General features: G+C 46.5%; 1 protein-coding gene across 5 annotated transcripts in view; it reads right to left on the bottom strand.

Moving 5' to 3' along the window:
- Positions 1 to 12,667, bottom strand: part of GCNT1 (glucosaminyl (N-acetyl) transferase 1) — an 87,544-nt gene that overhangs the window by 61,856 nt on the left and 13,021 nt on the right. For 3 of the 5 annotated variants that reach the window (XM_039543252.1, XM_039543260.1, XM_039543257.1), the window contains exon 2: positions 9,875 to 10,006. The exons of 1 other annotated variant lie outside the window; for it this stretch is intronic. The gene's annotated coding sequence lies outside the window, so the exon portion shown is untranslated. Of the gene's footprint in view, positions 1 to 996; positions 1,013 to 9,874; positions 10,007 to 12,667 lie in introns of those variants that run through there. One more of the 5 variants, XM_039543255.1, reaches the window with a different exon arrangement.

Raw genomic sequence — 12,667 nt, 5'->3', positions numbered from 1 at the left:
ACGCTGACAGAAGAGGAAGCACCTTTCTGCTGTACTGAGACACTTTCAGGCCTTAATTCCTTAAATTGGTGAAGCAACTTGTCCCCCAACAAGGAGTCAGAAGAGGACTGTAGCACAATGGTTCTCAAACTTTTGTACTGGTGACCCCTTTCACATAGCAAGCCTCTGAGTGTGACCCCCTTATACATTAAAAATACTTTTTTTATATTTAACACTATTATAAATGCTGGAGGCAAAGCAGGGCCTGGGGTGGAGGCTGACAGCTCACAACCCCCACCCCCATGTAATAACCTCACAACCCCCTGAGGAGTCCAGACCCCCAGTTTGAGAATCCCTGCATGAAAAACAATTAACCAAGGCTTTAATAAGATGTGAGTTAAAGTATGCCACTACCATTCTGTTTCTTGGCATACGTTAGATCGGCTTAGTCTCCCTGTCACAGGGTGGTCTTCTGAGCAGAGAGCCAGGGGGCGGGGCGGCGGGGGGCGGACGGAGCAGGGGGGCGGGCCTGGGGGAGCCAGGGGGCTCCAGCGGGCTCGGTCCTGGCGGGCGGCTGCCGGTCGAGGCGCAGGGGCATGTGGCCGGCGCGCGACCGGGCCGGGGTGGCGTGGGTCGGCGGGTCCCGTGGTCTGCGCCCTGCATGCCTGCTGCGCTGTCATGCCGCAGCGGCGCCGCAGCCGGAGCGCCCTCGCAGCGCCATGCCTGCGGGTCATCGGTCCGCTCGTCCCGGGGAACCTGCGCCGGCATGCTGCGAGAGCTGGCAGCAAGCAGGGGGGGCCAGCCCAGAAAGTGGGGGGGGGCCCCTGCGCCGGGGGGGGGGGGGGGTTTGCCCCTCTTGCCCCCCCCTCTGGGCGGCCCTGCTTCTGAGTTCCCTCAGGCCTTAACTGCAGACCACAACCATTCCAGGCCTCCTCAATCTCCCCTGTCTTATTGTACTTTACATTTACAGTAAGTTGCCAGCTCCCCATTTGCTTCTGGGGAAGGTTATAGCCCTACCTGCTTCTGCTTTCCTGCAGGCTCCCAACTCTCCCTCCTATACTGCCTGTCTGTGTCTGGCTGCTGAGGATACTTCCATCCCTTGAGCCCAGGTGACCAGACAGCCTGAGATTAGGGGCTTTGCCTTATATAGGCAACTATTCTCTCTCCCGCCACCCTGGGGTTTTCACACTTGCTATTTGGTCACCCTAAATTAGCTCCTCAGATGAATCCCCATTCAGTTAATTGTTTTCCTGCCTGTCTTTCAATCAGGTTTAGTGACAGGGTACTGAGTTGGCTCCTGAGTCAGCATACTGGTGTACTCCCTTAAAAAGCTCTGTGAGAGTCTAAGATGTAGTTAAGGGATGTAATCAGAGGGAATCTTAATTAAGGTTAATGGTGGCTAGGCTTTAACTAGTTTTTACAAAATATACAATATACAATGAGCAAAATTAAAGAATCCAAGTAATTCAGACTGATTATTACATTTGATAAAAAGGCAAATTTGCCTCATGTTCAAAGCAAGTTTAGTACATAGGAAACATGCTGCATTAACCACACAGTCAAGTCCAGAATATTTTGGAATGAGTTCAGAAAGACTGACTGGCAATTAGGTGCATCTAGAATTGAAGTTAAAGGCTGGATCTAGAAATGGAGTGGATTTTGTTGCATCTAGAATTGACAATGGACAGATGTAGTTTGTAAACTGGGACCCTTTCACTGTGCCAACTAGATTGTTTTGTTACATTAAAAACCATGAGTTACTGATTGCATTTTGGGAGACAAGTATATCTAGGGTTAACAAATTCACTAGTAACGAATGACACTTTTGAAAGAGCATAGTGAACAGTTCAGCAGCAGCAAAAATAATGTTTTCCACTGTAATTAAAAAGGTTGGGATTTTGAGGTTTATGTACAAAGGCTGCTGCAATGCTTTTATGTCAGCATAGAAACGAGTCACAAAGTGATCAGCTTTCCTAACTCTGATGGGAAGTGAGACATTTGCAGTCCTGAAAGACTTGTTTTTCCTTAGTGTGACACGACCTTAAAAAGACTTGACCAAAGTGCTAAACTAAAAATAACAGTGCTGCAAACAAACTTCCTTGCTGAACAATGTTAAATCAACAAGGGAAAGTACATCTGATTTTTTTTTCTGAATAGTCTTTGACCAGTTATTTTTAGTAATCATCTGTGAGAAGCCCTTGGGAATCACAAATCCGGAACTGAGCAGGGCTGCAGGATATTGATCAAATATGAACTCAACCTGAAAGTACAGGGGCTAGAGATGCTGTTTGAATCCACCAGTAAAAACTTCTCATGGTGTGTGGGAGCACCTCTGTCTTACATAAAGGAAAGAAGACACAGTCCACAGGCAGGGAAGATACCAGGAGACCGAAAATATCATATTGCCTCTATATAAATCCATGGTATGCCCACACCTTGAATACTGTGTGCAGATGTGGATGCCCCATTGCAAAAAAAATATTGGAATTGGAAAAGATTCAGAAAAGAGCAACAAAATGATTAGGGGTATGGAACGGCTTCCATATAGGAGCGATTAATAAGACTGGGAATTTTCAGCTTGGAAAAGAGACTACTTGGGGGGCATAACACACAAAGCTGTAATAATTGTGGTTTATCCTCCCTTGACACAATGGCCTCTTGGCAAAGGGTCCCCTGTTCTTTAGTCTCAGACCTGACAAACTCACTACATCAGACATTGCTTATAGGGAATTTATCTATAAAGGGTAACATAAGATCTCTATTGAAAACTTGTGACTTACTGATCATAATCACAGCATGATGTGTGTACAGATAATATTTAAGGAATAATATAACTATTGAAGTTTTATGCTTTTATGGCCATAAGGTTAAAAGGAGTCACCAGGAATAATATTACTCTGTGACAACCTATTCATGCAGGAGGGAGTTGTCATCCCTTTTTGGTCAGAACAGCCAATGGAAAACCATCCAAGACAACTGCAAACAATCAAGCCATGTAGAGGTTTTTTTGTTTTGTTTTTAAAAAAGGATCATAATAAGATGGGGGATTACCCTGTCTATGAATAAAGACAAATGACTGTGTTTTAGTATAGCACAGAGTGGGGAGAGGGACTCTGTATCCATTCACTGAGATGTTTTGTTGAGTGCGGCAGGGGTGCTGGAACAATGTGTATGGTTGGGGTGCTGAGAGTCATTCAACCAAACTGTAAACCTTGTATGTGATGGAAACCTCTTTAGGCCGGGGGTGTGGTACCCACCCCTCCAGTTCTAGCACCTCTGAGTGGGGGTGTTTTTCATGAAAGATTAGATCCTGCTTTCTGTGAAGTCAGTTAGCTCTCCAGCAGACTGAACTTTGGGAGAAAACATACTTTCATAGATGATAAAGGTAACTATAAGTATAGGCCCTTGGTTACAATATAAACCATGAACATCTGTTTCTATAACTCTCGCTTCTAGTGGAATCTTTCTTAAATAAACCTTCTTTTGGTTTATTATAAGTGCTCACGAGTGTTGTTTTATACAAGAGCAGTGGTTTGAGGTAAAACTGGTTAAGTGGGATACACTGCTCCTTTGGGGGCAAAGGATCTGGGATTTCTGTGAGAAGCCAGCATCAAGGCTGGATACCACAGGCGAACGCTTCTAGGGGACTTGAGGATGGGGGTACATCTATTGTTAACCACCAATGTAAAGTATGGGCTGGCATAACCCAGAAGAGTGTTTGAGTGGCTAACAGGCTGGTGGTATTAGTGAACTAACACCCAGTTACCACAAGCAGGATGCCCTCATATACAGCAGAAGCCTTTGTTCATAAGTGAAATAAGGCATAGGTTCTTTGATGTAGTTTCAGCAAGCTTAAACTTCCTCCACCCACAGAAAAAAAATGAGTCTGTTTAGTTCTTTACTTGATAGTTTGTCACATCAGACAAGCAGCTCCAGCATTCATGCTGCCTCTTGGAATAAAGAGTAAGTAATTTAAGAAGACAGCATAAGACTCTTGGCGCTACCTTGTCTGGCATTAAAAGATTATCAGGTAAAGAACTGAAAAAATCAGTTTATTCTCCCCTGATGAAGGGATTCAAATGACGCATATAGAAGCTAATATCCTATTTCATTACAGAACGGTACAAAAAATCGATACTTGTACTATTGTTGAATATATTCTTGTTTTTATGTTAGCTAGATGTTCATTCTGGCTTCTCAAGTCCTAATTGCATTAGGGACCTTGCTAATTAGAATTTAAGCGTCTGAAGGCTGTTCCGTTTTTGCTGAATATTTAGATTCTGACAGGAACTCATTTCCAGTATGGTTCAACAGTTCAGTACACTGCAGGGATCATTCAAGTAGAACCATGAACAACAAATACAAATACCTTATTATAGTCTTCATTGCTTTCCTATTTTTCTAGTGGTTTGCTGTCCCTGTCCATCACTGGTATACAGTTTAGCCTTAGAATCCTTCATAAGATTAAACTAAAAGTCATTTCTAGGCCCAGTTCACAGAGAAGATCATCCTATGGGCTATTGTGACCTTTCTTATCAGTAGAACTGCAAGTGTCTGGTTTCACTTTTTTAATGCATAATCATACGATCGTTCGGAGTCACTTCATACTTAAGGCTCAGTTCTGCAATCTTACAGTGAGATTTATATATGAGTAGCCTCACTGAATTCAATGAGATCCATCACAAGAATAACTGCTACTTAGGGCAGGTCTATGCTGAAAAGTTAAGTCGACCCAACTATATCACTCAGGGGTGTGAAAAATCCGGCCTGTATAGACAGTGCTAGGTTGATAGAATTCTGTTGACCTAACTACCACCTCTAAGGCAGATGGATTAACTACAGCAACTGGAGAACCCCCTCCAGCTGCTGTAGTGGCTGTCTACACCAGGGCAGGATTAACTTTTTGTGGGCCCGGCGTCAAACTTATTTGTGGCCCCTCTGGGGAATGATTGTAAAAGAGTCTGGGGGTAAAAGCACAGTGGGACAGGAGCTAGGGTTGGTCTCTGGAGCAAGGGAGGGGTCAGGGGTAAACTACAAGGGCAGTAGGGCTGGGGAGGGGCGTAAACAGGATCCCCCCCCTGCCCACATAGAGCAGGTACCTACCAGGTTCTAGCCCATTCTCTTTGTCTCTCTCTGCACTGAGCTGCCCCTGCTCCCACAGCAGCAGGACAGGTTCTCTTCCAGCCCTCTGGGGTGGGTGTTGGGAGTGGGAGGAGCAGAGGCTAATGTGGTTACTCCTGTAACTGGACATGTAGTTTCCAGTCAGCACTGCTAACCGGACACTCAGGTCCCATTTTCTACTGGAGTTTCCAGTCTAAAACTGGATACCTGGCAACAGGGCTGCTAGAAAAGCCTGAGGCAGGAAGAGGGGCAAGCAAACATTTTTTAAAGTAAGAGGGCTAAGCCTTTAGGGGTGGGGAAGTGGTGGGTGGGCTAGGGAGTGGAGAGGAGCTAGTGGGCAAGGCCAAGTCTGCTGTACTGCCCAGGTAGGTTGGAGACCGTGGGGATCAGCTGACACAGTATCTAGGGCTGGTGCAAGGATATTTTGCACCCTAGGCGAAACTTTCACCTCCCCCCCGGCCCCGGGACATTATTTATTATAAATTTTCAAAAATGAATCCAGTGGAGTCACATCTTACTGCTGCCAGCCTGGGGTTCTGTTCACTCAGCTGCCAGCTGGTGACTCCGCTCAGCCTCCTGCCATTCACCCAGGCCAGCACAAGGCTGAGTGGGGCCGGTGGCCGAGACCCTGGCTGGCAAGGGGCTGGCAGCCGGAACCCCAGACTGGCAGCGGGCTGAGCAGGGCTGGCGGCCGGGACCCCACTGGCAGGAGCCGGCCCACTGCTGGCCCTGCTCAGCCCGCTGCCGGCTGAGTGAACAGAACCCCAGGTTGGCAGCAGGCTCAGCGGCAGCCGGGACCTGCAGCCTGCCATTAAAAAATAATCGGCTTGTGTGCCACCTTTGGCATGTGTGCCTTAGGCTGAGGACCCCTGTTCTAGTGTATACTGTGTATATTGTACTTTATGGTCATCTTCACTATACGCGATTTTCCTCTTACATGGTGACTTTAGAACCTAACCCCCGCGTAAGATGTGACTCCACTGTAGTGTAAAAAAAAATGTTGGGACACCGCTTTTTGGCACCCCCAAATCTTGACACCCTAGGCGGTCGCCTAATTAGCCTAGTGGTTACACTGGCCCTGACAGTATCCCCAGCCCAGCTGATGTGACAACCAGTGGTGGATTTAGAGTTAGTGAGGCCCCCCAGCCCTGTGCTCAGCTTCATTTTTGGGGCACCTCCTTGGGACCCAGCCAAGAAAAAGAACATTCTTTCTTATCTCCCCCACCCCCGTTTTTCATTCTTTTTTTCCTTCATCCTCCTATAAGTAATAGCAAGTAAATGAAAATAAAGTGAGGTACCTTGATTGTTCTTGTCGTCTAATTTATTTTTCCACAGACCACTTGAAAATCATGGGGGGTCTCGATGGACCACTTAATGATCTTTCCAAATATTGTAAAAAAATGTTTGGGTGCAGGGTCTGGCCAGGAGCTAGGGCGAGGGAGGGGGCTCAGGGTTGGGGCAGGTTGTTGAGGTGTGGAGTGCTTACGTGGGGCAGCTCCTGTTTGGTTCTCAGGATGTGGGTGGGGTGCAGGAGTCAGGGCAGGGGGCTGGGTGTGTGTGTGGGGGTGCAGGAGTCAGGACAGAGGGCTCAGGGTATGTGAGGCAGGTGCAGGGGGCTGGGAGTGTGTGAGAGGGCGCAGTGGTCAGGGTGGGCAGGGGGTGTGGGCTGGAGTCATGGGGGTATGCCCCAATTCCAGCCCCTTCCCCAAGGCTTCACCCCCGCCTCTTCTCCTCCTCCTCCCCGAAGCTGCGAGCGTGCTGTGGCTCTCTCCTCCTCCCCCCTCCTGCCAGAAAGCAGCTGATCCAGCTGATTGGTGGCAGGGAAGGGGGAAGGGAACATAGCACGCTGGCAAAAGAGGTGGGGGAGAAGCCAGGCTGCTGCTGGCAGAGGCTGCCACAGGGCCCCAGCAGCCCGCAACGTCAAGCTCCTCTGACCCCTCAGGAGAGAGCGGGGGGTGGGGGGTGGAGGTGGAGAAGAGCGGGCTGGGGCCCCTTCTGACCCTGGGCCCAGAGCCAGTGGCACCATTGTAAATCCAGTATTGGTCTACGCTGAAGCACTTCCCCAGCGCAGATGTAGTTCTGCAGCTGTGTTGCTGTCATGTTTTAAATGTAGACATATGTGAGTTCTGAGTTCTTCTTCTTCCACACGGCTACTTAATCAGCAGTTCTTCACCCTTTTCACTTTAGCTTTTATATAAACATCTGCCAGATTAGCAAAATGAAATATTTTAAATTAGAGCAAATTAAAACGAATGGATTTCCTGAACATTCTGAACCATTGCCAGGTTAATATCAGCCTGTTCATGCTGAGTGAGTGCCATATCTGTATGAGTAACCAGTCATATTTTTAAATAGAGAACATAGGGTGCATATGTAACACTGACACACCCTGGTCGTCAGTAGGCGGGATTGAACCTGGGGCCTCTGGAGCTTAGTGCATGAGCCTCTACCGCATAAGCTAAAAGTCAACTGGCTGCCAAGCAGATATATATATCGCCACTAGACAGGACAGAACACCACACCCAGATAGCGTGTGGGTTACACAGAGGTCACTACCAGGGAAAGTCCTTCAGAACATTCCTGATAAAGTTACTTGGCGGATTAGCATTCACTCATCCTGCAACCACACATGCAAGTAGCTTAATAAATGAGAGTAGTTCCATTGACTTCAATGCAGCTACTCATGAGCTTGTCAATATATGATGGTATATTATGACAAAAGCCTGTGTTCAAAGGCGATATAGGACATTTTCTCTGTGGTTTTAATAAGTTAAATCTGTTTGCAGGATCAGACTCATAATCTTATATACCAGGGGTCAGCAACCTTTCAGAAGTGGTGTGCCGAGTCTTCATTTGTTCATTCTAATTTAAGGTTTCGTGTGTCAGTAATGCACTTTAACATTTTTAGAAGGTCTCTTTCTATAAGTCTATAATATATAACTAAACTATTGTTGTATGTAAAGTAAATACAGTTTTTAAAATGTTTAAGAAGCTTCATTTAAAATTAAATTAAAATGCAGAGACCCCCAGATCGGTGGCCAGGACCCAGGGATGAAAATCAGCTCGCATGCCACCTTTGGCACGCGTGCCATAGGTTGCCTACCCATTATATACATTAAAATAGAAGAATTTGTTTGTAGAGAGAGATGAGCCTATGCACACAAACTTGGATGCAGAGCCATACTATGGCTAAATACAGGAGTGTTTGGATCTGCTCATGATAGAGCAAGAACCTAGTTGTTGAATTCGGGTCCATATTCAACTAATTGAAGACTAAGGTTATTTGGGACCAGGCTCTTAGGTAGGGCTGAGCTCTAATTCTAAGAATAAATAATTTACAATTGAATAAGAACAAAATCTGGTACAATAACTTGTACACATGATTTTGCTTTGCAACTGTTGGCATTATTAAACCAGCTTGAATAAGAACCTTGGAATTTGGCCCTAAAACCCACAATATTGAAGATGTTGAAGTTTCTGGAATTGCATCCTACTTGTTTGCCTAAAACTTCAGGGAAATCAAAGTTGTATGATATTCAACTCAGCCTCCATGTGAGTTAGCTCTTCCAAGTATACACGTCAACTTTAATGCATCATCTTCAATTTAGCAGTGTCTTTTCAAAAATGAAATGTGAACAATAACCCTTCAAGAGAAGAAGCTAAACAAATATATTCATTGGCTCTGTAACTATATTTTGGCTGCTTGGCTTAGTTGTTTGTCAATTTTTATCAGCCTTACAGTGTGTGAGGTTGGGAGTTTCTGTATATGTATATGCACATATATCTGGTTAATCAGGACCAGACGAACACAAGGGCTGCAGCCCAGGGCCTTTGATTTTGATGCCCCCCACTCCCCCCAATATATATATCACTTACTCAGCTAATTAAAGACATAGCACCATTATGTTTTACTATCAGTTATGTACCAAAATTAAAATGTCTGTTGAACTTTAATTCAGCTTTACAATTGGTACATCACTTTTTAAAAAACCAGAACTGAAATAAAGGTAATTTAGCAGTGGAGTGTTTGGTACCAGGCATGGATGGTGGCAAAACAATAAAGGGAAGGAACTGAATATGCAAAAAGGGGGGGCCCCCCTCAAACTTCATCTAGCCCTGACATTTTAAGTACATTCCTGTTAACCAAAATCCACTGGGACATTTAACATGCCCATGTCACTTCATAAACTTCTGACACATTTTTAAGATCTAGATTCTTCTGTCAGTTTCTGTGTAGATTCCCCTGTCTTTCTGTTCATCCTACCTATTAGTTATTATGGTGATCGATACTGCTGCAGAAAACTGCTAACTGCTTCCCCATTAAGCTTTGGTTTGCAGGGGAAGGTACCCAAGTTGATGTCATACAATTTTGTTCTTCTCCATTTCCATATAAAGGATGGAGGCTCCTCTGCTTGATATATACACTTTCTATTTCTTTGTTACTCTCCCTCTCCTCCATCCTTTTTTCTCCCTACCCCATTGCACCCCATTAATCTGGTTTTATTGGAGAAGCGTTATCAAAGAGGGTTTTAGAATGTGCCCTGAAACTGAGATTCTGGATTAGCCTGATTTCCTCTGCAAACTTGTTTGACAGTCCGACCCCTTCGACCAATGATGCTTTGTTTCCAGGTCTCTCAGAGCTTCATTCTGAATTGTATTGACCCAGAGAAGCATAGCTTTCTTGGTACATTGTCGATGATGCAGTGAATGAGGACCCAGCTACAACACCACTGGGTGAGAGGCTTTCAGTGGAATGGGAGGACAATGACTCAACTGGTTCTTCAAAGAGTTTTCCCTCTTTCAACCACTTTATTTTTGCCGAGGTTGAGTCTGAACCAAATGTTTTTATTCTAGTTGCTGACCACCTGTAGACACTGTGGTATCCTTCTGGTGGTGATGGCTGTGCCTATGGAGAAGGAGATATTCAAAACTTTTAACTAAACAAGTGTAAGCGTGGGAGTTGTCCCGCTATTATGGGGAACTTTCCTGGCTTATACACTACCCCAGTGAAATGGGCTAACGAAAGGATCTGAGTCCTCGCTCCCACTTCCTTTACCCAGAGTCCTGTCTGACCTCAAGGGCTCCCCTTCCACTGTCCTGTGTGGCAGAGTCCTCGTAACCCCAACAAGGCTGGGCACAGGATTCCTGGGGGGCTTGACCCCCAATCTTGTTGTGGTCACTTAGGGCAGGGGCTAGGGTGTCCCCACTCTGGGGTGCACTCTCTGCACCGGATGCTTCCCTGACCCACTGATCATTACATACAGTTCAAAGCAAATAAAATTTATTAAACAGCAATCAATTTTAAAAAATAAGGAAAAAATGAGAGAGGTTAAAGGAAAACTCATAACCCCACTCCGTGGCATGGGGAAACCACAAGCAGTGTCTCTGGAATGTAAGGGAAGTTAAGTCTGTTCCTCACAAGTCCCAGGCCTCTTCCTCAGGCCCTGGCTGTGCTGCAGGGATGCTGTGGGTCAAACACTTGGTGGCCACATGCGCTCAGGCTTTAGGTGGCAGGACCCTTCTTCCCAACGTCACCCCCACCCCATCGGGGTTACTATCCCCCTCCAAGTCTATCCTGCAAGGCTTCTTGGCTGGGGGCATCTCCCTGTGCTGGGCCTGCTGCCCAGGGTCCCCCCTCGCTCTCCCCAGCTGCTCACCGTACCCAGCTATGGACTGCTCCAACTCCATTCTGCCTCAGCTCCAGCTCCACTCTGCCTCAGTGCTACTGCTGCTCTGCCTTCAGCTCCCTGGGCTGCTTCTCTGGCCCCTCTGGCTCTGGTTGCTGCAGCTCTCCTCCCTGGGCTGCTTCTGTGACTCTGCTCCCAGCACTGACCTGCTTCCTGGGCTGCTTTTCTGGCCCCTCTGGCTGGCACGGCTGTGTTACCCAGCTCAGGTTGGGCCCCTCTCTCTCCTTAGCTTGGCCCCAGGCAATTCCAGCTCATACGGAGGATGAGACCCCCCAACTCCCTGATTAGCCTGCCCACCCTGTCAATCCAGTTGACCTGGAGCACTGGCCTATCCCCATTGCTCCTGGAGACTGTCAGTCTCAGGGTCCTGATTTCCTATCGACCCTTACCCTTTCTTTTGGTACTGGGAGCTAGACAACCAAAATACACCCCCACTGAGTTTTAGTAAGGGGACAACAGTCCCCATACACAAGTAATCAAACCATGGAGCTCATTACCACAAGATATCATTGTAGTCAATATCCAAAGACTGATTGGATACTTACATTGATAACAAGAATATCCAGAATTGTTATAGTTAATGCCAACAGAATATTGGAAGGGATATAAAACCTCATGCCTCAGGTTTTACATCAACCTTTAACTATTAGGGATTAGGATGAAACCTTCATTTTTCTTGATCATCTTCTCCAGTATCTAGTGCTGGCTATTGTTGGAGACAGGACAATGGACAAGAAGGACCATGGATCTAGTATGGCAACTGCTATGTAAAGCCCTGCATCTCTTCTCTACAGTAGGGAAATTTCTCACTGTTGCTAGCAGTGGTTTGGCTCCAAAAGTGTTAGGGCTCCCAATATTGCTAGCATAGATGGGCTGCAGGCTGCTGCTGGCATTTTAAGCATCATGTCATTCAACACTGATCAGAATAGGACTGACATGATGCTTAAAATGCCACTGTCACCGATGGTGTCACACTTCTAGATATGCTACCCTGTTCACTTCCTTCAGCTAATCAGCAGCAGTTACCCTCCCAAGTTATCAAGACCTCAGAATTCAAGCCCTTCCTACAACCTTGCTCTAGGTTACCTCATCAATAACTCCTACATTTACCTACATTTACTTTCCACACCCCACAAATAACTGCTCCATGAATGATTCCAGGCCCCCTATTACAGTAACTCCTTACTTAATGTTGTAGTTATGTTCCTGAAAAATGTGACTTTAAGCAAAATGATAAGCAAATCGAATTTCCCCATAAGAATTAATGTAAAGGGGAGTGTGTGTGGGGGGGTAGGTTCCAGGGAAATGTTTTTCACCAGACAAAAGACTATATTATATACATGTATTGTGGCAGAGCTCTGACCTTGCTCCTGTGGGTCCTGTGCTTCTAGGCGGTTTTTGCTAGCCTCAGTGGCTCACTGTGACCCTCCACGTAGCCCTTCTCTCTCTCTAGGGCCAGGGTTACAGTCTACTGAGCCCTTTTCATCATAGGCTGCAAGGAGGTTGGTGAGAGAACTCCCACAGTCTCTGTTCAGTCTCCTGTCCTGACAGGGACCTGACTGCCCCTTCCAGGAGCTGTTCCTGTAGTGGTGGGTTGGGGGGAACCCAGGCCCGCCCTCTACTCCGGGTTCCAGCCCAGGGACCCTAATGGTAGCAGCAGCTGTTGGCAGCCAACCTTTCACTGCCAGAGTTGCTACATTTCCCTGGGCCACTTCCCCACAGCTCTCCTGCTTCTCCCTTCTTCACCCTTACCTTAGGGCTTCTTTAATGATGGTTTGAGAGTGTCTTCAGTAACCAGCCCTTCAGCTGTACTTCCTCTCCTCTGACTCCCTAGCTCTCCTCTGCCTGACTGGAGTGAGACCTTTTTATAGTACCAGCAG

This window comes from Mauremys reevesii, linkage group 6, assembly GCF_016161935.1.
Source record: "Mauremys reevesii isolate NIE-2019 linkage group 6, ASM1616193v1, whole genome shotgun sequence".
In the NCBI taxonomy this organism is placed as follows: Eukaryota; Metazoa; Chordata; order Testudines; family Geoemydidae; genus Mauremys; species Mauremys reevesii.
The sequence above is the reverse complement of the archived record's forward strand: the minus strand, read 5'-3'. Positions and strand labels throughout refer to the sequence as shown.